This window comes from Heterodontus francisci, chromosome 36 (assembly GCF_036365525.1).
Source record: "Heterodontus francisci isolate sHetFra1 chromosome 36, sHetFra1.hap1, whole genome shotgun sequence".
NCBI classification, from domain to species: domain Eukaryota; kingdom Metazoa; phylum Chordata; class Chondrichthyes; order Heterodontiformes; family Heterodontidae; genus Heterodontus; species Heterodontus francisci.
The window spans coordinates 47,555,617-47,579,113 of record NC_090406.1 but is presented as its reverse complement, the minus strand read 5'-3'; the positions used below and the strand labels follow the sequence as shown (position 1 = coordinate 47,579,113).

At 45.4% G+C, this 23,497-nt stretch overlaps 1 protein-coding gene across 11 annotated transcripts in view; it reads left to right on the top strand.

Annotated features, from left to right (window-relative positions):
* eps15l1a (epidermal growth factor receptor pathway substrate 15-like 1a) overlaps window positions 1-23,497 on the top strand; it is a 419,830-nt gene that overhangs the window by 61,676 nt on the left and 334,657 nt on the right. The window lies entirely within an intron of this gene.

The following is a 23,497-nucleotide window of genomic DNA, read 5'->3' as shown; positions in this document are numbered from 1 at the left end:
CTCCATGTTGTCTTGGTAACTTGATTCAAAACAGCAACTTTGGAGAGGGATTCTGTTGCACTAGGCTGAGAACTGTTTCTCCTATGTCTACTGTCCAGACCCTCCAGAAGGAGATTACTGAGTTATTGGTGCCCAAAACATGTCTGTTTTATGTACTTGTCTGAGACCCTGATCAACAGATATTTAGAAACTGAAAATCAATAAGAGTGGGCAGTGACTCAAATGAAGACTTCTAACCAATGTATGTTCCACTCTCCCTGTTTGTTTTGCTTCTTACGGCTGCCTAAGTCTGTTGGAAACTGTTGTGTTTAAAAGGAGACCAGTGATTAATGCTGAAAGGCAGCAGAGTCCAGCTCTGTGCATTTGCTGGCAACTGAAGAGCAGCAGATACAGTTGAGACATTGGTGTGTCCCGATCATTAAATGGTGCTGTCTGTGGTGGGAGTAAGAGATACCTGCCAACAACATTACATTGACAGTGTAAAGTGGCTAAAGTATCAGCTTTAAGGAAAACCCTAAACTCTAGTAACAATGAGTCCTTTCTTTAAAAGAACCATTAATACCAGTAAAAATTGTCAGAGAAATCTTGTTTCTGTCAACACCGTGTAATGATTGAACTCAGCAGAATGTGCCTATAAGCAACAATGTCTGGCTCTGACATCTCCCTAGTATGGGAACAATACACATTTAAAAAGCAAGGTTGAGAAATTGTGCAGCTTTTGTATGTTTCCGAGTGAGCTACTTTTACTTAGCAGTGCTCAAATTGGGAATTGTCGGGGCATTTAGCCTGTAACTCATCACTGGAGCAATCCACTCAGCTGCCAAAACCCTGGAATTCTCTGGATTGGTATTTAAAGTTTATTGGGGTTACCCCTGTCTTGGTATTTAAGATGACTGCTACAGTGACTTCTTCAAGGAGTAGTTTTGTTTGCCTCAAAATGTTAGAGCAAAATATTGGCAAAACGTTTCTGTTGTACTAATTTTATATTTTTGGGGTGATTTTGTGTGCCTGTGAATGTGAGGAAAATGATACATGAGGAGGGGGGATTGGAACACTTTGCTTTCTGGCTCCAGTGTCTGTACCTTCCTTTTGTCTTCCCCCCCGCCTTCAACTTTAAAAATTAAGACAGCGTCACGCTTGCTCATGTGATCTTTCCCCTATACTTGCCAGTTAGTTTAATAACTTATTGGCTTGTTTCATTTTTAAGTTTGGATTTTTAAAAATTCTTTCATGGGATGTGGGTGTTGCTGTTGTAATGCTCGGCCCCCACCTGCCAAGAGTGAGGCACATTAATTTTGTCATGACATTGATTTTAAACTGTTACTGGAGTGAAGAAAGGACTTGTTAGATCAGCTGTGGCTGGAAAAGACATTTGCATGCTAACAGATGATGCTTGGAAAGACAAAGGACCATTCCCTGACACATTCAACCCACAATGGACCTTGATCACCAAGTTGTGTGTAAGAGGAGCATTCCAGAGACTGCTAAGGTGGTGCAATCCAAGATGGGTTTCAGAGCTGGAACGGCGGCTGGAAACACTGTGAAGCATCCGCGAGTCTGAGAGCAATGTGAATAGCACGTATAGAGAGGTGGTCACACCGCAGCTGAAGGGACTTGAGGAAGGAAGGGAATGGGTGACCACCAGGCAGTCCAAGAGTATCAGGCAGGTAGTTCAGGAGTCCTCTGGGGTCCCGCTTGCAAATCGGTATTCCATTTTGGAGGCTGATGAGGCTGGTTCCTCCAGGGAGTGCGGACAGAGCCAAGCTTCTGGCACCGCAAGCAGCCTGTCTGCACAAGAAGGGGGAAAGCGAGGAAGAGCAATAGTAACAGGGGATTCTATAGTCAGGGGAACAGATAGGCGCTACTGTGGCTGTCAACGTGACTGCAGGATGGTGTGTTGCCTCCCTGGTGCCAGGGTCCAGGATGTCAATGAACGGCTGCAGGGCATCCTGAAGGGGGAGGGTGATCAGGCAGAGGTCATGGTACACATTGGTACCAATGACAGGTAGAAAGAGGGATGAGGTCTTGCATCAAGAATTCAGGGAGTTAGGCAGTGGACTAAAAAGCAGGGCCTCTCGGGTTGTAATCTCTGGATTACTCCCAGTGCCACGTGCTAGCGAGTATAGAAATAGGAGAATAGCACAGATGAATGCGTGGCTGAAGAGTTGGTGCAGGAGGGAGGGTTTTAGATTCCTGGACCACTGGGACCGTTTCTGGGGAAGGTGGGACCTGTACAAGCGGGACGGTCTACATCTGAACCAGAGGGGGACTAACATCCTTGCTGGCGGGTTTGCTAGTGCTGTTGGGAGGAGTTTAAACTAATTTGGCAGGGGGAGGGGATGCAGACTCCTAGCAGAATAGGGACACAGCGAAACACAGGAAAGCGAACAAGTCAGAGGGAATACAGCGGAAGTAAGTTTCAAGGATGGAAGGCCTCTACTTTAATGCCAGGAGTATTGCAGATAAAATGGATGAGTTAAGGGCAATGATTGACATGTGGAATTGTGATATAGTAGCCATCACGGAGCCATGGTTGAGGGAGGGGCAGGATTGGCAGCTCAATATCCCGGGATATAGAAACTTCAGGTGAGACAGAGGAGGGGGTAAAAGAGGAGGGGGCATTGCAATATTAGTTAAGGAGTCAGTTACTGCAGTAAGGAGAGATGGTGTCTTGGACGGGGCATCAAATGAAGCTTTATGGATAGAGTTTAGGAATAAAAAAGTGACAGCCACATTTCTAGGTGTTTATTATAGACCCCCAGATAGTCAGCGGGAAATTGAGGAGCAAATATGTGCGTAATTTGCAGAGGTGTGTAAAAATAATAATAGGGTAATTATATTAGGTGATTTCAACTTTCCCAACATTAATTGGGATAGTCATTGTGTTAAGGGCTTAGATGGAGTGGAGTTCTTAAAATGTATACAGGAGAACCTTTTAGCTCAATATGTAGAGGATCCAACAAGGGAGGGTGCAGTGCTGGGCCTAATTCTGGGGAATGAAGCCGGACAGGTGGTTGATGTGTTGGTGGGGGAGCATTTTGGTGATAGTGACTACGACATGGTACAATTTAATCTTGTTATGGAGAAAGAAATAGACAAGTTGTAAAAAAAGGTTTTGGATTGGAGGAGAGCGAATTTTAGTAAAATAAGGCAGGATCTGACCAAGGTAGACTGGAAAGAGTTACTTGTCGGGAAATCTACAGAAGAGCAGTGGGGGGCATTCAAAAAGGAAATGGGGAGGGTACAGGCCCAATATGTTCCCTCTAGGGTAATAATTAGGAGCAACAAGCCCAGAGAACCATGGATGACCAGAAACATTCAGGGTACGATGAGAAGGAAAAGAGAGGCTTTTTGCAAATACAAGGAGAGCAAATCAATGGAAGCATTAGTGGAGCACAGAAAGTGTAGGTTGGAGCTTAAGAAAGCAATTAGGAGAGGGGCTATGAGAAAGCTCTGGCTGGTAAAAGTAGGGAAAATCCCAAGATATTCTATAAGTATAATCAATGGGAAGAGGATAACCAGGGAAAGTGTAGGACCCATTAGGGACCAAGGGGGAAATCTGTGGGTGGAGCCAGAGGACATTGGTAGGGTGTTGAACGAATACTTCACATCTGTCTTCACCCAAGCGAAAGAGGATGTAGATATGGAACTTAGAGAGAGAGACTGTGAGGTTCTTGAGCAAATTGTCATAGGGAGTGACAAGGTATTGGAGGTTTTGGAAGGCTTAAAAGTGGACAAATCTCCAGGTCTGGACAATTTGTGTCCCAGGATGCTGTGGGAGGCGAGGGTGGAGTTTGCAGGGGCTCTGACCCTAATCTTTAATTCCTCTCTGGCCACGGGGGAGGTGCCAGAGGACTGGAGAACAGCTAATGTGGTCCCACTATTTAAGAAAGGTTGTAGAGATAAGCCAGGGAACTACAGACCAGTGAGTCTCACGTCAGTGGTAGGGAAACTATTGGAGAAAATTCTGAAGGAGAGAATCTATCACCACTTGGGAGGTCATGCCTAACAAATTTGATTGAATTTTTTGAGCATGTGACCAGGTGTGCAGATGAGGGTAGTGCAGTTGATGTGGTTTACATGGATTTCAGCAAAGCCTTTGACAAGGTCCCACATGGGAGACTTATCAAGAAAGCAAATGCACATGGGATACAAGGTAACTTGATAAGGTGGATTCAAAATTGGCTTAGCTGCAGGAGACAGAGAGTGATGACAGATGGCTGTTTTAGTGACTGGAAGCCAGTGTCCAGTGGCATACCACCGGGATCTGTGCTGGGTCCCCTATTGTTTGTCATTTATATAAACGACGTAGATGACTATGTGGGGTGTAGGATCAGTTAGTTCGCGGATGACACAAAAATTGGCTGAGTGGTTAACAGTGAGGTGGAATGTCTTAGGTTACAGGAGGATATAGACGGGATGGTCAAATGAGCAGAAAAGTGTCAGATAGAATTTAACGCTGATAAGTGTGAGGTGATGCACTTTGGAAGGAGTAATGTGACACGAAAGTATTCAATGAATGGCCTGACACTGGGAAGTTCCGAGGAACAAAGGGACCTTGGTGTGTTTGTCCATAGATCTCTGAAGGCAGAAGGTTAGGTTAATAGGGTGGTGAAAAAGGCATATGGGACACTTGCCTTTATCAATCGAGGCATGGATTACAAAATCAGGGAGGTCATGTTGGAGTTGTACAGAACTTTGGTAAGGCCACAGCTGGAGTACTGTGTGCAGTTCTGGTCGCCACATTATAGGAAGGATGTGATTGCATTGGAGGGGGTGCAGAGGCGATTCACCAGGATGATGCCTGGGATGGAACATTTAAGCTATGAAGAGAGGTTGGATAGGCTTCAGTTGTTTTTACTGGAGCAGAGAAGACTGAGGGGTGACCTGATCGAGGTGTACAAGATTATGAGGGGCATGGACAGGGTGGATAGGGAGCAGCTGTTTCCCTTAGTTGAAGGGTCAGTTACGAGGGGTCACAATTTTAAGGTGATGGGCGGGAGGTTTAAGGGGGATTTGAGGAAGAACTTTTTTACCCAGAGGGTGGTGACCATCTGGAATGCCCTGCCTGGGACGGTGGTAGAGGCAGGTTGCCTCACATCCTTTAAAAAGTACCTGGATGAGCACTTGGCACGTCATAACATTCAAGGCTATGTGCCAAGTGCTGGCAAATGGGATTAGGTAGACAGGTCAGGTGTTTTAATGCATCGGTGCAGACTCGATGGGCCGAAGGGCCTCTTCTGCACTATTATTCTGTGATTCTGTGATGAGGTCAGACCAGTTAGTCACATGACTAACCTGCTTGACAACCTGGGTTTTTTCCGAATTGTACCAACAGTTTGAACTGAATGTGTCTGCTCCTGGACTGAGAAGATCTCTCCTGTCTGCTCCCATCTCTTTCTCATAAGCCTCTGAATCCACTGAAGACACATGAACCCGAAGAGAGAAAAGTCTCCTGCAGCGAACAAGGTTTAAAAGAATACTGGGCCCCAACGAAAAGCAAGATCTACCTACAATCAAGAACTCTACGGTGAGCTAGAAGAACCGTAACAAAAACTCTTCAGATATTGCCTCAAACTTGTCCACTTTATTTTTCTTCTCTTTTTTGTCTTTTTGCATGTGTGTATCATGTATGCATGCTAGCGTGGGGCGCATCGCGCATCCGTAGGCATTATTTAGAGTATAAGTTTAATAAATTTCAACTTTTCTTCTTTAAACCTAAGAAAGCTTGTTTGTGCTGGTTTCTTTGCCTTACAATTGGAAAGCGGTGAACAAGGATTCACCAAGGAGAAGCTAAAATCATAGTGTGTTTAAAATTAAACACTGTTATGGTAAGACCAGGTGAAGGCTGAGAGGGGCCCCTAGACACCTTTCTCACCTGGTCGTAGCAGAAATTTGGATGCTAGCGTCCGGAATTGACCCACAGACAAACGAGAGAAATTGGAAGTGGGAAGCCAAATTGTTCCCAATCAAAATAGAGCACAATTTCATTACAGGTTTTCTTGTGGTTGTGTGTGCTTGAATACTAACATGGTCTGCAACTGAAGCGAGTAGCTGCCCAAGCCAGGGTGAAGTAACTTGGGATAAGTTAAAAGCACTGTCAATGGAGGAATTAAGAAAAATGGCTGAGCAGTCTGGGATCACTGTCCGTGGCAAGGCTAGGAAGTCTGAACTCTTAAGACTTAACTTCCAGGGGTGGAGAGGAGTCAAGGCGCGCCGGAATTTTGAAAAAAGAAGAAAAAGTCAACAGTGACGTTACAGGAATGTTACAAGGTGATTGATTGGTGAGTAACTGCTCTAATGGAATAACTCTAAATAGCTGGGTAAGTAACCAAAGTAAAGAGAAAGGTCTACAGTTTTTTCTTAATATAGTAGGTAGTGTTTTTGTTGGGGAATCAAGGTCCCTAGTAGAAATAATCTAATTTTTGGGTAATTTAAGGGAGTAAATTAAAGGTAAGTCATGGGAGGGCAGCTCAGCAGCTTGGAATGCTCCTCCTGTGCAATATGGGAAGTCAGGTGCACTTCTAGTGTCCAGGGCGAACACTTGTACAGGAAGTGTCTCCAACTCGAAACCCGCAGTTTGGATCTGGAGCGACGGCTGGGGACACTGTGGAGAATCCGCAAGGCTGTGGTCATCGTTGATGGCAAGTACAGGGAGGTGGTCACACCCCAGGTAAAGAGTGCTCAGGCAGCAAGGGAATGGCTGACCGCTAGGCAGAGTAGCAGAACTAGGCAGGTAATGCAGTTGTCCCCTGGGTCCATCTCCCTATCTAACAGATTTTCCGCTTTGGATACTGTTGGGGGAGATAGCTTCTCAGGGGAATGCAGCAAGAGCCGAGCCTGTGGCATCACGGATGGCTCAGCTGCACAGGAGGGGAGGAAAAAGAGTGAGAGAGCTATAGTGATAGGGGATTCTATCGTAAGAGGGTACAGATAGGCATTTCTGTGGCCGCGAACGCGACTCCAGGATGGTATGTAGCCTCCCTGGTGCTAGGGTCAAGGATGTCACGGAGCGGCTGCGGGACATTCTGAAGGGGGAGGGTGAACAGTCAGAAGTTGTGGTACACATTGGTACCAACGACATAGGTAGAAAGAGGGATTTGGTCCTGCAACAAGAATTTAGGGAGCTAGGTAGCAGATTAAAAAGTTACAACCTCAAAGGTTGTAATCTCTGGATTACTCCTGGTGCCACGTGCTAGTGAGTATAGGAATAGGAAGATGAATACGTGGCTGAGGAGATGGTGCAGGAGGGAGGGCTTTAGTTTCCTGGATCACTGGGTCTGTTTCTGCCGAAGGTGCAACCTGTACACGTTGGACGGGTTGCACCTGAACCGGAACGGGACCAACATCCTTGCTGGGAGGTTTGCTGGTGCTGTTAGGTGGGGGGCGCGGGGGGTGTTAAACTAATTTGGCAGGGTCAGTCTGGAAGGCAGAGCAAATATAGACCTGTTAAGGCACAAGCGAATAATGCAGGACTGGATTGCATCTATTTTAATGCGAGGAGTCTTACTAATAAGGCAGATGAATTGAGGGTGTTGATTAACACATGGGAATATGACACTATTGCTGTCACAGAGACATGTTTGAGGGAATGGCAGGACTGGCAGCTCAATATTCCAGGGAATAGAATCTTCAGGCGTGACAGGGGAAGGAGTGAAAGAGGAGGTGGCATTGCCATGTTGAACAAGGAGTCAATTATTGCAGTAAGGATGGATGTTATCTTAGAAGGTTCCTCAAATGAGGCCATATGGGTAGAACTTAAAAACAAAAAGGGGGCAATCACTTGGTTGGGAGTGTACTTAAGGGGGTGAAATTCTTAAAGTGCATATAGAAGAGCTTTTTGGGCCTGCATGTAGAAAGTACTACGCGAGAAGGGGCGGTTCTGGACTTAATCCTAGGGAATGAAGCTGGACAAGTGGTAGAAGTGTCAGTGGGGGAGCATTTCGGGGATTGTGACCATACCCTGTAAGATTTAAGGTAGTTATGGAAAAAGACAAAGATGGACCGGAAATAAAGGTAGTGAATTGGGGGAAGGCCAATTTCAATATGATAAAACAGGATCTGCTCAAAGTGGACTGGGAGCGGCTACTTGTAGGAAAGTCTACATCAGACCAGTGGGAGTCATTCAAAGAGGAAATAGTGAAAGTCAGGACCAACATGTTCCTGTAAAGGTGAAGGGTAGGACCAACAAGTCCAGGATGTCAAGGGATATTGATGATTGGATAAGGAAAAAAAAAGAGGCTTATGGCTGATTTGGAGCACTGAAAACAGTGGAGGCCCTAGCGGAGTATAGAAAGTACTTAAAAAAAAAAAAAGTAATTAGAGTGAAGAGGGGACATGAAAAAACACTGGCAGGCAAGATAAAGGAAAATCCCAAGGTGTTTTCTAAGTATATTAAGGGCAAGAGGATAACCAGGGAAAGAGTAGGGCCCATTACGAACCGAAGTGGCAATCTGTCTGTGCAGCCGGAGGACATAGGTGAGGTTTTAAATGATTACTTTTCATCTGTGTTTATTATGGAGAAGGACGATGTAGGTGTAGAGATTAGGGAGGGGGATTGTGATATACTTGAACAAATTAGCATTGAAAGGGAGGAAATATTAGTTGTTTTAGCGGGCTTAAAAGTGGATATATTCCCAGGCCCAGATGAGATATACCCCAGGCTGTTATGTGAGGCAAGGGTGGAGATAGCAGGGGCTCTGACACAAGTTTTCAAATTCCCTCTTGCCACAGGCGAGGTACCAGAGGACTGGAGGACAGCGAATGTGGTACCATTGTTCAAGAAGGGTAGCAGGGATACACCAGGTAATTACTGACTGGTGAGTCTAACATCAGTAGTAGGGAAAATATTGGAAAAAATTCTGAGGGAGAGGATTAATCTCCACTTGGAGAGGCAGGGTTTAATCAAGGATAGTCAGCATGGCTTTGTCAGGGGGAGATCATGTCTAACAAACTTCATTGAATTTTTCAAGTAGGTGACTAGCTGTGTAGATGAGGGTAAAGCAGTTGATGCAGTCTAAATGGACTTCAGTAAGGCTTTTGATAAGGTCCCGCATGGGAGATTGGTTAAGAAGGTAAGAGCCCATGGGATCCAGGGCAATTTGGCAAATTGGATCCAAAATTGGCTTAGTGGCAGGAGGCAGAGGATAATGGTCATGGGTTATTTTTGCGAACGGAAGCCTGTGATCATTGGTGTACTGCAGGGATCAGTGCTGCGACCCTTGCTGTTTGTAGTGTATGTTAATAATTTAGACATGAATATAGGAGGTATGATCAGTAAGTTCGTAGATGACATGAAAATTGGTGGTGTCATAAATAGTGAGGAAGAAGGCCTTAGATTACAGGACGATATAGATGGGCTGGTAAGATGGGCGGAGCAGTGGCAAATGGAATTTAATCCTGAAATGTGTGAGGTGATGCATTTTGGGAGGACTAACAAGGCAAGGGAATATACACTGGATGGTAGGACCCTAGGAAGTACAGAGGGTCAAGGTGTACTTGTCCATAGATCACTGAAGGCAGCAGCACAGGTAGACAAGATGATTAGGAAGGCATATGAGATACTTGCCTTTATTAACTGAGGCATAGAATACAGTTCTGGGCACCACACTATAGGAAGGATGTGATTGCACTGGAGAGGGTGCAGAGGAGATTCACCAGAATGTTGCCTGGGCTGAAACACTTCAGCTATGAAGAGAGACTGGATAGACTAGGGTTGTTTTCCTTAAAACAGAGAAGGCTGAGGGGGGACCTGATTAATTTTAATTTTTAAAAAAAATTTAGAGATACAGCACTGACACGGGCCCTTCGGACCACCTAGTCTGTGCCGACCAAGAACCACCCATTTATACTAACCCTACCATATTCCCTACCACCTACCTACACCAGGGGCAATTTACAATGGCCAATTTACCTATCACCTGCAAGTCATTGGCGGTGGGAGGAAACCGGAGCACCCGGTGAAAACCCATGCGGTCACAGGGAGAACTTGCAAAGTCCGCACAGGCAGTACCCAGAATTGAACCCGGGTCCCTGGAGCTGTGAGGCTGCGGTGCTAACCACTGCGCCAATGTGCCGCCCCAAGGTATACAAAATTATGAGGGGCATTGATAGAATAGGATAGACAGGAAGAAACTTTTTCCCTTAGCGGAGGTGTCAACGACTGGGGCATAGATTTAAGGTAAGGAGCAGGAGGTTTAGAGGGGATTTGAGGAAAAAAAAATTCAACAATAGGGTGGTTGGTATCTGGAACTCACTGCCTGAAGGGGTGGTGGAGGCAGGATCCCTCACAACATTTAAGAATTATTCAGATGAGCACTTGAAACGCCATAGCATACAAGGCTATGGGCCAAGTGCTGGAAAATGGGATTAGAATAGTTAGGTGCTTGATGGTTGGCACAGATATGATGGGCCAAAGGGCCTGAATCTGTGCTGTCTATGACTCTATGACTAGTGGCGAACCATTTATCCCTTAAATCTGAAGAGGCAGAAACTAGGTTAGAAACAGACTCCGACTGGGTATTGTTAGCAAAGATACAGTTGGAACAGAGGAAACTTGAATTGGAAGAAAGAGAAAGAGAGAGCCTTCCAGAAGGAACATGAAGAAAATGATAGGCAGGAGAGAGCGAGAGAAAGAGTTTTCCGGACGCGATGTGAAGAAAGAGAGCTGAAGTGGCTTGAGTTAACTCGGGGGTCACAGAGTAACCCCAGTGAAAGCATAGGCAATATGGAAGAGCGTAATTCCAGGCTGGGTACAAAATTGTTAAAACTAGCTCAACTAATTCCCAAATTCAATGAGGAGGATGTAGAAGAATTTTTTGTGTCCTTTGAGAAACTGGCAAGGCAGCTAAAATGGCCAGCTGAGACCTGGCCTCTTTTATTACAAAGCAAGCCAACTGGAAAAGCCCATGAGGTTTATTCCCTGTTGCCAGATGAGAGTTCTTCAAATTATGAACTGACCAAAAATGCTATCCTCGAAGCATATGAATTACCGAAGCCTATTGCCAAAAGTTTACAACCCTCAAGAAGCAAGCTAATCAAACTTATCTGGAGTTTGAAAGAAGTAAGCAGCTGGCTTTTAACCAGTGGCTGAGGGCTCTTAAAGTGCAGCTCAGCTATGAGAATCTCAGAGAAGTAATTCTATTTGAGGAATTAAACACTCTCTCTCACTCTAAAGACGCATGTAGAAGGGCAGCAGGTCCAGAGAGCCCGGCAAGTGGCCGTTCTGACTGATGGGTTTGCTTCAATTTATAAGTTGGTTTCCCAGGGGAGAACCTTTCCTAGTCACCCCCACAAATCCGAAAGGGGCAAAGGGTGGGAAGGTGATAGGAACCCGTGGAGTCCTGAGAGAGAAAGGAAAGCAGGAGACACAGGGAGCCCTCCTCTAGCGGAAAAGGAAGGTGCTGTGAGTAAAAGTGAGACCTGGAGACCTGTGTGCTTCCATTGTAATAAAGCAGGGCATTTAAAAGCTGACTGCTGGAAACTAAAGGGAAAACCTGTGGGGTTGATCAGGGCAAACCTGCTCAGTGAAGAAAGGAACCTGATGGAAAGCACAGCAGAAAATGCTGTGGTTTAACTGCAGTAAGAGAGAGACCCAGGAAGCTTATGACTGCAAGTGCAGGAAAATTTAATAGAATTCCTGAGGGCTGTCAGGGTTTTGTGTTTGAAGGGAAGGTAATCCCATACCCCTTGAGTGGGGCCAGCAAGCCCATTGTAATTCTCAGGGACACAGGGGCCACTAGTTGCCTTTTACTGGGAAAAGGCCTGACCTTTCCCCCAGAGAGTGCAATGAACACCAGAATGGTGGTGAATGATATTGAAGGGCAGTGTACCTGGAGTGTGACCTAGTTTCAGGATCAGTGACTGTAGGGATTGTCCCTAGTTTGCCTGTGGACGGGGCTGACCTGCTCCTAGGTAATGATCTGGCAGGGTGAAGGTGGTAGCTACCCCAGTAGTGAAAGACTGCAGGAGGTCAGAGAGACCGGGCAGTGGTGGGAGGCGGACCCCTGCAATTTCTCTGAATATGTCGTGGATCAGGCCATGATCAAACCAGCTCCCCCAGAGGAGACTACATTGGCACTGCCTGTCCGAGACTTTCTTTGGAAAGTTAGGGAGACCCAGGGAATGAATTAAATGGATTTTCCCTAGCTGAGGCTCAGTATTGTGAGAGTTAGCACAGGCTGCCCAGTCTGAAAGTGAAGCAGAGGGAGTTCCTGTTTGCTACTATTTAAAGAATGAGGTACTGATGAAGAAATGGAGTTCTCCTCACACACCTGAGAGCAAGGAGTGGACCAGTTCACCAGTTAGTGGTACCGGAGAGAAATATTAAGAAGGGCTCACGAGACTACAGTGGCTGTACATACTGGTATATGAAAGACCAAAGCCCACATAAGACAGCAATTTGACTGGCCAAAACTCCACAAAGATGTGGTGGAGTACTGCAAGAGTTGCCACATGTGCCAGGTTGAGGGGAAACACCAACCTGCAGTGAAGCCTGCACTCCTAAGTCCTGTACCCGTGTTAGGAGGACCCTCCAGCTGAGGACTGGTGAACTGTAAGGGACCCCTGCCGAGAACAAAAGGGGACAGACAGGCACAAGGCTGGCAAAAGTTTAGAAAGAGAGTGGAAAAAGTGACCGAGAGGGCAGGTTAAAGGAGGTCCGGGAGGCATCCTGAATGAAACCCCTACTGTCCGGTCAGCCAACCTCGGAAAATGTGAAAAATTAGACCCCACGTCCTCCTATGTAAATGCAGACCACCCCACTAGCGTTGCTAACAGCATTTACAGGAACCTGCAGGGACAAAGAACAACCTCTAGGGAGCAGAGAAACAGTGAGCGTGATGCCTCACCTAGTTGAAGTGCCACAGGGGAGCGCAGTAGAGTCTGCACAAAACCTGCAGGCAGGAGTGTCCTCTGGCCAAATGGGAGATTCGAAAAGAATCCTTCCCCACAGTCAGAACCAATGAGAGCCACACATCCCCCAAAGTCAAAAGCCTTTGTATGACTCAGCAAAGCACTGAAAGAGTTCAGGATAGACCCATCCACCACTGACTCTCCTGAAAAAAAAGTACCTCAGCAGGAACAAAGACCCTAGGCAGCAATGGAAATAGGCAAACGGAAGAGAAACCTCCCCAAAAAATAACCACATGTTTACTGGGATGCCAAAACGGTGGGGAGGGGGGGGGGGGGTGGGGGCGGCGGCAACAGTTTTAATAAGTTTTAGACACAAAAACAAGAAATGCTGGATTCACTCAGCAGGTCTGGCAGCATCTGTGGAAAGAGAAGCAGAGTTAACGTTTCGGGTCAGTGACCCTTCTTCGGAACTGACAAATATTAGAAAAGTCACAGATTATAAACAAGTGAGGTGGGGGTTGGGCAAGAGATAACAAAGGAGAAGGTACAGATTGGACCAGGCCACATAGCTGACCAAAAGGTCACGGAGCAAAGGCAAACAATATGTTAATGGTGTTTTGAAAGACAAAGCATTAGTACAGATTAGGTGTGAATATACTGAATATAGAACATCAGCAAGTGCAAACCTGAAGAAAAACAACCTGAAAAAAACAGTGGGTAAGCAAACTGAACAAATTAAGATGAAATGAAATAAATGCAAAAAATGTAAAAAGGAATGCAAAAAAAAGGAAGAAAAAATAACTAAAAATGACTAAAAATGAAAGTAAAGTGGGGGGCTGTCATGCTCTGAAATTATTGAACTCAATGTTCAGTCCGGCAGGCTGTAGTGTGCCTAATCGGTAGATGAGATGCTGTTCCTCGAGCTTGCGTTGATGTTCACTGGAACACTGCAGCAATCCCAGGACAGAGATGTGAGCATGAGAGCAGGGGGGAGTGTTGAAATGACAAGCAACCGGAAGCTCAGGGTCCTGCTTGCGGACTGAGCGGAGATGTTCCGCAAAGCGGTCACCCAGTCTGCGCTTGGTCTCCCCAATGTAGAGGAGACCACACTGTGAGCAGCGAATACAGTATACTACATTGAAAGAAGTACAAGTAAATCGCTGCTTCACCTGAAAGGAGTGTTTGGGGCCTGGGATACTGAGGAGAGAGGAGGTAAATGGGCAGGTATTACACCTCCTGCGATTGCAAGGGAAGGTGCCCTGGGACGGGGACGAGGTGGTGGGGGTAATGGAGGAGTGGACCAGGGTGTCGCGGAGGGAACGATCCCTTCGGAATGCTGACAGGGGAAGGGAGGGGAAGATGCGACTGGTAGTGGCATCACGCTGGAGGTGGCGAAAATGGCGGAGGATGATCCTTTGGATATGGAGGCTGGTGGGATGAAAAGTGAGGACTTTTAATAAGTTTTAGGATTTGTGAATGAATGAGAAAAATGCATGTTTTTTTTTTCTGTATCTTATATTTTCTCTCGACCAGTTTCATGAAATATGCCTTTTCTCAAATCGCATTTCATTCTGCAGTGTGTGGAGGTGTCATACTAGGTCCCCACCTGCTAAGAATATGGCACATTAATTTTGTCATGAACATTGATTTTAAAGTGTTACTGGAGTGAAGAAAGGACTTGTTAAACAGATCAACCGTGGCTGGAAAAGACATTTGCATAGTAACAGACGATGCTTGGACGGACAAAGGACCATTCCCTGACACGTTCAACCCACAGTGGACCTTGATCACCAAGTTGTGTGTAAGAGGAGTATTCCAGAGACTGCTCAGGTGATGCAAGATGTGGTCAGACCAGTTAGTCACGTGACTAACCTGCTTGGCAACCTGGGTTTTTTCTGAATTGTACAAACATAGAAAATAGGAGCAGGTGTAGGCCATTTGGCCCTTCGAGCCTGCTCCGCCATTCATTATGATCATGGCTGTTCATCCAACTCAGTAGCCTGTTCCCGCTTTCGCCCCATACCCTTTAATGCTTTTAAACCCACGAGCTATATCTAACTGCTTCTTGAAAACATACAATGTTTTGACCTCAACTGCTTTCTGTGGTAGCGAATTCCACAGGCTCACCACTCTCTGGGTGAAGACATTTCTCCTCATCTTAGTCCTGAAAGGTTTACCCCATATCCTTAGACTATGACCCCTGGTTCTGGACTCCCCCACCATCGGGAACGTCCTTCCTGCGAACAGTTTGAACCGAGAGTGTCTGTTTGACCTGGACTGAGAAGATCTCTCCTGTCTGCTCCCATCTCTTTCTCACATGCCTCTGAATTCACTGAAGACACATGAACCCCAAGAGAGAAAAGTCTCCTACAGAGAATAAGGTTTAAGAAGAATACTGGGCCACAATGAAAAGCAAGATCTACCTACCATCAAGGACTCTACAGTGAGCTAGAAGAACCGTAACGAAAACTCTTCAGATATTGCCTCAAACTTGTCCACTTTATTTTTCTTCTCTTTTTTGTCTCTATTTGCATGTGTGTATCGCGTATGCATGCTAGCGTGGGCGCATCATGTAACCATAGGCGTTAACCGAATTAGAGTTTGTTTAATAAATTTCAATTTTTCTTCTTTAAACCTAAGAATGCCTATTTGTGCTGGTTTCTTTGCTTTATAATTGGAAAGCAGTGAGCAAGGATTCACCAAGGGGAAGCTAAAAACATGGTGTGTTTAAAATTAAACACTGTTATGGTAAGACCAGGTGAAGGCTGAGAGGGACCCCTAGACACATTTCTCACCTGGTCGTAACACTGTCGAGGCCAGCATTTGTTGCCCATCCCTAATTGCCCTTGAGAAGGTGAGCTGCTGCCTTGAACTGCTGCAGTCCATCTGATGTGGGTACACCCAGAGTGCTGTTAGGGAGGGAGCTCCAGGATTTTGGTCCAGCAGCAGAGAAGATATGGAAAGATGTCCTTTGTTTTGGTTTGGCTTTTCAGGCGACATTGAAGATCAATTTGGGTCGGCTTCCAGGAAATTCAGCAACGGAGGTTTCAGACACAGGCCTTACAGGTGATATATTTCCAAGTCAGGTGGTGTGTGACATGGAGGGGAGCTTGCAGGTGGTGGTGTTCCCATTGCATCTGCTGTCGTCCTCCTTGTAGGTGGAACAGGTTACGGGTTTGGAAGGTGCTGTCTAAGGATGGGTGGTGAGTTGCTGCAGTGCATCTTGTAGATGGTACACACTGCTGCCACTGAGCATTGGTGGTGGAGGGACTGAATGTTAAGGTGGTGGATAGGGTACTGATCAAGTAAATGACTTTGCTGCGCCCATTAGCATTGTTACCATACATTTCTGGCGAGTTAATGCATCTCAAAATGAAAGACAACAAAAGGCAAAGACTGCAGTTGCTGGAAAGCTGAAATAAAAACGAAGTGCTGGAAACCCTCAGCAAATCAGGCAGCATCTGTGGAGAAAGGAAGGTGCAGTTAACATTTCAGGTCTGTGATCCTCAGCGCTGGAATGGAACACATGAAAGGACTATTGGCTTGGAGAGCAGTATGCACGTTGTTATGTGTGCTTCCATTTTGTTTGGCAAATTTTGAAGATTTGTGGTTTTAAACTGAAAAGTCGTCCATGTTTTTTTTTACAAGGGTTACTGAGAGGTCTGGACAGTAAACAGTTACTGGAAGGCACCTGTCTTCAAATTACCCAGCAGAGATTGTTTTTGAGTTATAGAGTCAGAGAGATACAGCAATGAAACAGGCCCTTCGGCCCACCGAGTCCGCGCCAACCATCAACCACCCATTTATACTAATCCTACATTAATCCCATTTTCCCTCTCACATCCCCACCTTCCCTCAATTCTCCTACCACCTACCTACAATAGGGGCAATTTTTACAGTGGCCAATTTACCTATCAAACCGCAAGTCTTTGGCTGTGGGAGGAAACTGGAGCACCTGGAGAAAGCCCACACGGTCACAGGGAGAACTTGCAAACTCCACACAGGCAGTACCCCGAACCGAACCCGGGTCACTGGAGCTGTAAGGCTGCGGTGCTAGCCACTGTGCAGTGTGTAAGTCGGAGAAGATGTTTGCAGAGAAGTGACAGCTCAAGATTTATACAGGTCAGGAGGCTTCTCTCTTGTGACATTGTTTATGGATTCGCTTTGGACAGTGAGTTGGGATATGGACAATGGTTTGAAAAAGACAAAGAGCAAAGAACAGTACAGCACAGGAACAGGCCATTCGGCCCTCCAAGCCTGCGCCGATCTTGATGCCTGCCGAAACTGACACCTTCTGCACTTCCGGGGCCCATATCCCTCTATTCCCTTCCTATTCATATATTTGTCAAGATGTCTCTTAAATGTCTCTTAAAGACAGTTGGAGAAAACTTGCCAAGAAGAACAAATCACCCCAACTCGGTCTCTTCCAGCAGTTTGGAAAAAGCCTGTCAGTTTTCCATCTCTCGAGGAGCTGAAAATCAAGTGTAAGAAGCAGATTGAAACTGTGGCTGCATTCCTCCTGACAGGTCTATCTCTGAAACCTCTGTTGCTGCATTTCCCGGAAGCCTAACCAAACTGATCTTCAACGTCGCCTGCAAAGAACTCTTCTCGGAAGATCTCATTGACAGCTGTCTATACGCATTTGGGACGTCAAACCAAAACAAAGGACATCTTTCCATATCTTCTCTTTCTTCAAGAATTAGAAAGTATTTAACCCAAGTGTTTTTTCACTTTTTTTGTGATAGAGCTCTAAAACGCAAATCCCTTTAATTTTCTCGTTAACCTGTATGTGTGTGTGTGTGAGAGAGAGAGACTAAGGTAAAAAGGGAACTTTAATATTTCAATTTGTGTGTTTATGCTTTGCTTCATTACTGGTTAAGACTTGTTTTATAATAAACTGATAATTTCGTTGTTTATTAAACAAACCTGGTTGGTGTGTTTTATTCTGGGATAAAAATAGTCCGAGAGATTGACCGTATTGTATCGGTAAGTGGGAAAAATTTAAATATATGTTGTTACCTGTGGAGAAGTGGAACTAGAATAAACAGTACACTCTTCCTGCCTTGGTCGTAATAACATTGTAATTCGGCTCAGTGTTGTGTACAGTATAAACTTAATGTGCAGCACTTCTGCATTGTCCCCATCCATTTTGGACTGTGAAAATGAGTGGACGAGTAAGCTTATAGTTGCAGACAACTGAGAGTGGTGGAAGCAGATAGAGACGTGAAGCTGGTTTTTATGCTAATTTCAAACAAACAACTTTGACCATACTGCAGTAAATGTTGTATGATCGCTTTATGCTAATGAGCTAAGTACCGGGATGTAGTCATGTGACTAGAAGCCACTCTGCACTGTAACACCCTGGACAAAGGTATTGTATGTACTAGTTTAGCTGTTAATAAACCCTCAAGATCTTAAAGGAACTGGAATCCATGTATCTTATTGTGTTGCTTAAGATAACATAAAGCATCTCATGATATGTTGGCAGCAGTGGTGAAAAGACGAGATATAACCTTGAAGACCACGGTTAAAACAGCAAACAAGTGAAGAAGTTTTAAAACAAGTACCAGAAAAGAGTGAAAGAAAGCTACATCCCTTAGAAGGCTGAGAAAAGCTCCATGGAACAGAAGCGTGGCTGAAAAGCAAGCGATCGGGTGAGTCATTGTGCCGACGATCGAGAAATCCTGGTTTAAAAAAAAGCCTTTGAAGAGTTTAAAAAATTCATTTTCTAAAGGCTCTGTGTGAACGAGAGAAGAGAGGGGAAAACCCTGAAAAGCACTCGAACTAAGAAAAAAAAAACAAGTCCAACAGTTAAAAAAAAAAAGCGCAGAAACCCCACACCCTACAGTCTCCATTGAAGCAGTCCAGTTGAAAAAATCATTAAACCAGTCAAGAGTGAAGAAGGTAAATAAATTCTAGCAAAAAAAAGCAAAGGGGGAAACCCTTGAATTGCCTATCAACCAGCTGTATCAACATACAAGCAAAGTGCTGAAAGGAAATAAAACAACAGTGTCAAGCACCTGTTACACTCCATCAAAGCAGCTAGCCTAAAAAAAGAACTTCTTGAAGGGGGAACAGCACAGAGTTAATAGAACAAGTTCTAAAACAGGTTTTAAGCCACAAATAGAAACTTCATAATAAGTATAGTGCTGAAGGCACACACATAGCTGAACAAAGTTAAATATACAGAAGAAAGCAAAAGAACAGCAGAAGGATGGATATCCAATTTCCCAGGATGAACTGGAAGGCCATTGATACCCTATCTGAGTTCAAATTTTTTAAACAAAGAGTGCAGTTTTATTTCATAGACCAAGTGGTTGCAGAACCAGAGAAACAGACTGTGAAAATACTGATAACAGTTGGAAATGAGGGGTTATACAGAATCAATACCTCTGTTTTATCTGAAGAGGACTAGAAAGATTCCGCAAAAATATGGAAAGTACCAGAAGATCAGCTTTGGGGAAGAGTGAATTTTAGAACTTGTCTGAAATTGATGTCCTCCAGGCAACAGCCATAGGAATCAATAGATCAATTCATCAATAGATGCCGTAGTAAGGGCAGCGAATGCGATTTTTCAGAAACTGAGCAGTCGGAGCGAATAATGGAGCTGGTGATTGTCTCAACACCTATTGAAGCATTTCAAAAAGACCTCTTTGGGGGAAAAAGAAAGGTCACAGCATTGATGCGCTGTGAGAAGATGACAGGAAATATGAAGGCATTGTAGCTGGACAACAGAATCTGTAAGCATTAGGTGCAGCTGACCGTATCGGCACGGTAACCAACTCACAAAAAGCAAGCAAGCTGTGTGGCAAGAGTGGTTTGTCCCACTCACTGCGAAATTGTCCTGCATTTCAAAATCTGTGCAAGGTGTGCATTGCAAAAGGACACTGGGCCCGCCCACGCAAGAAATATGGCTCCAGAGACGCAGCCAGAAGTCACAATAAGGCACAGGTAAACAGAAGACAGTTGCAGCAGCAGGGCAACAGCAGCAAGGAGAGCACCTGAGACCTGCTTAAATGCAAACTGATACACAAAGTCCATAGCGAGATAAACCTGAGACAAGACTCAAAGTGGAGCGATTCTCAGCGAGAAGATGAGCAGGCGTTTCACATTGTGAACCTGACGCATTGGGCTGGATTCTATAGAGCTCTCAACGTCTGGATCCGTGGCATGGATGGGGTGGGGGGGGGGCCTGAAGATGGCCCCAGATGAGGCCCACCACGGACCTTGACGCTGGCAGGCCCCATCCCGATATTGCTGGTGGTGGCGAGTCCTTGTGGCGGCCCCCCACACCCCCCCCAACCGCTCGGCAACAGGAATGCAATTTAAATATTTAAATAAATTAAGACACTTGCATTAATGAATCTCCTGACGTCCTGACCCAATCTTTATCCTGGTGGGCAGCACTTCGGATCCCCATTCAGGGAAATGAGGCGCAACACTAGTGGGGAGGGGTTAGGAGGTAGGTTTCTCAGTGCGGGAGGGGGAAGGGATCAACTTAATGTCTTAGGTGTAGGGGATGGAGGGAAGGGTTATAGTTTAAAGTTTGTGCAGTTGTGGGGGCAAAGGTCAAGATAGTAAAAGTCAGTGTTTTGAGAGGGGAGGGAAGAGCAAATAATAATTTAATTGATATTGTGGGGAGGAGCAAAGGAGATGTATCTATTTAATTTCATTTAATTGCTCTTTAAGTATTTAAATTTGCTGGTAGGGTTAACAGCCCTTTAAAAATGGCGTCAGCGTCTGCACACAGGCAGCGGACGTCATTGCTGCGGGTGGCCAGCGGGCCCCCTCCATGTGATCTGGAGGGGTAGCCTGCCGCGACTATTGAAATGAGCCGCTGCGATTGGAATCGCGGCTGCTCCTTGGCGTGCGGCCCTCCTCTATTCAGCCCATTGTGTTGATGAAGTCAAACAACTGGAAACTTTTGCTACTATTAATATCATGTGCCCAAAGAAAGTTGGCAAACACACCATCAGGACTAAGATTGACACGGGAGCTAGTGCAGATATCCTACCAGTCCTAATCCTGAAGGATATGTACTGGGGTTGTTGGAAATTAATGATACAACCAACAACTGCAAAGTTAATTGCATACAATGGGTGGCTCATCCCTTGAAACACTAACAATGCAATGCAGCTATGGCAAGTTGGCATGGAACGAACAAATATTTTACCTGGTAGACACGAGCGGACCAACAGTGACAGGACCACCAGCGTGTAAGGACCTCAACATCGCGACTATCCACGAGATCACCAAGGTACCCATTACAGCAGAAGAGGCCAAGGGTCTCTGCATTGATTCAGTCCAGGACTTGCAACAAATGTACCTGGATAGATTCGACGCCACAGGAGATTTCAAAGGCGATGCAGTACCGCACCTCAGAGAGGGCGCAATTCCGTCAATCGACCCTCCCAGAAAGTGCAGCGTGCATATACAAGGAAAGCTTAAGCGTGAGTTGGATGACATGGAACGCGATGGCATCATCCGTCGTGTGCATCATCACACAGACTGGTGCAGCTCAATTACGTGTGTGCTAAAGAAGGTTGGAGCAATCAGGGTTTGTCTAGATCCAAGGCATCTAAACCTCTCCCTAAAGAGATGCCCCCACAAAATTCCAACACTAGAGGAATTGAATCCCATGTTCACAGGAGCCAAATTCTTCTCCACGTTGGATGCTAAACATGGATATTGGTTGGTACACCTGGCTAAGGAATCTCAGGAAGTCACCACCTTCAGAACGCCATTTGGAAGATTCTGCTTCCAGAGACTACCTTTCGGCTTATCTGTCAGTCAAGATCTGTTTCAGCAGCATATGGACAGAATTATAGAAAATGTGCCTGGATGTATATGCATTGCCGATATTGCGATAATGGGCAAAACCAAAGAAGAACATGATCGAAATCTTCACTCACTAATGGAAGTAGCTCGTCATGAAGGGCTCATTTTTAACAGCAAGTAGTGCCAGGTGAATGTAAGTCAGATCAGTTTCTTTGGTTCCATCTATTCAGGTTGCGGAATCCGTCCGGACCTAGGTGAAGTTGAAGATGTAAGGTATATGCCTACTCCACAGGGCAAAGATGATCTACGGAGATATCTTGGATTTTTCAACAACTTGGCATCATACATTTCTGACAAAGCATCATAATTGAGAGAGCTCTTAAAGGCGTACCATATGTATGGTAGGAGGACCATCAGCATATGTTTGAGTCTCTCAAACAAGCATTGTGAGCAGAAACCTGTACCCTGCAGTACTATGTTCCCAGGAAGAAGACAATCCTGGAAGTCGACTCCTCACAGAAAGGGCTAGGAGCATGCATCCTGCAGGATGGCAAGCCAATTGCATTTGGATCCAAAAATTTATCCTCAGCAGCATCCAATTACTCAAACATAGACTGTGAAACACTTGCTCTGGTGTTTGGGATCACAAGGTTCCACACCTACCTGTTCGGTAAGCAGTTCACTGTGGAAACCGACCACAAACCACTGAGATGATCTTGTGCAAACCATTGACAAGTGCACCACCTCGACTATAGTGCCTTTAGTGAAAGTTCTGGGGGTACGACTTGGACGTCTGTTACAAACTGGGTACCAAAATGGTTACCTTGGATACACTGAGCAGATTGCCAAATCCAATCAAGAATGAAGAAGTCCCACTGGATTTACAACTAGACAGCATGGACATTGAGGTCGAGGATGTACCAAAAATTGATTATTGCATTTTGGTCAGCACAGGTGACCAACTACAATCAGAAACAGCCAATGACTCACAACTGGAGGCCCTGTGGAGAGTCATTATAGAAGGTTGGCCTGATATGGTAAAAGAGGTGCCACAAACCCTCAAATGCTTTTGGCCTTATAGAGATGAACTCGGTATCTCGAGAGGTGTAACCTGCAAGAGAAAACAAGTGATTGTACCCAAAGCTCTTCGACAGGACATCTTATCACAACTTCGCCAAGGCTATATGGGTATGGAGCGAACAAGACAACTGGCACGAGACACTGTTGATTGGTCGGGGATCAACGGTGACATCGAAAAGTCAGTGAGGATGTACGAGGCATGCCAGAGGCACCAGCCACAACAAAGTAAAGAACCTCTACACCTTCACGAGATTCTGTCAGTCCCTTGGTCCAAAATCGCCACTGATCTGTTTAATGTGAATGGAGATGACTTTATCTTAGTCACCGATTATTTCTCTAAATTTCCAATTGTCAGACAGGTAAAAGACACTTCAAGCGCGGTTGTTGCAGACACATTGAGTGCCATATTTAGTCTATTCGGTGCATCTGAAGAAATTATTTCTGACAATGTGCCACATAACACAGGCAGACCTTTCAGGGATATGTGTGTCAAATGGGGCGTAAACCATGTGACGTCTTCACATTGCACTAGATCTAACAGTCTTGCCGAGCGAATGGTTTGCACAGTTAAAGCACTTGTCCTGAAGTGTAGGACAATTTTCGTGTTGCCATGCTACACCTCAGAGCTGTACCTATGGATATGGGCTTGCCATCATCAGCAGAGATCATGTTTGGCAGACAAGTGAGAAGGATTCTACCAAGCCATCAATTTGTCCACATTCTCTGAGATGCAGGAGACACTGCTCAAAAAACAAGGGAGAATGAAGATGGTGCATGACCGACATGC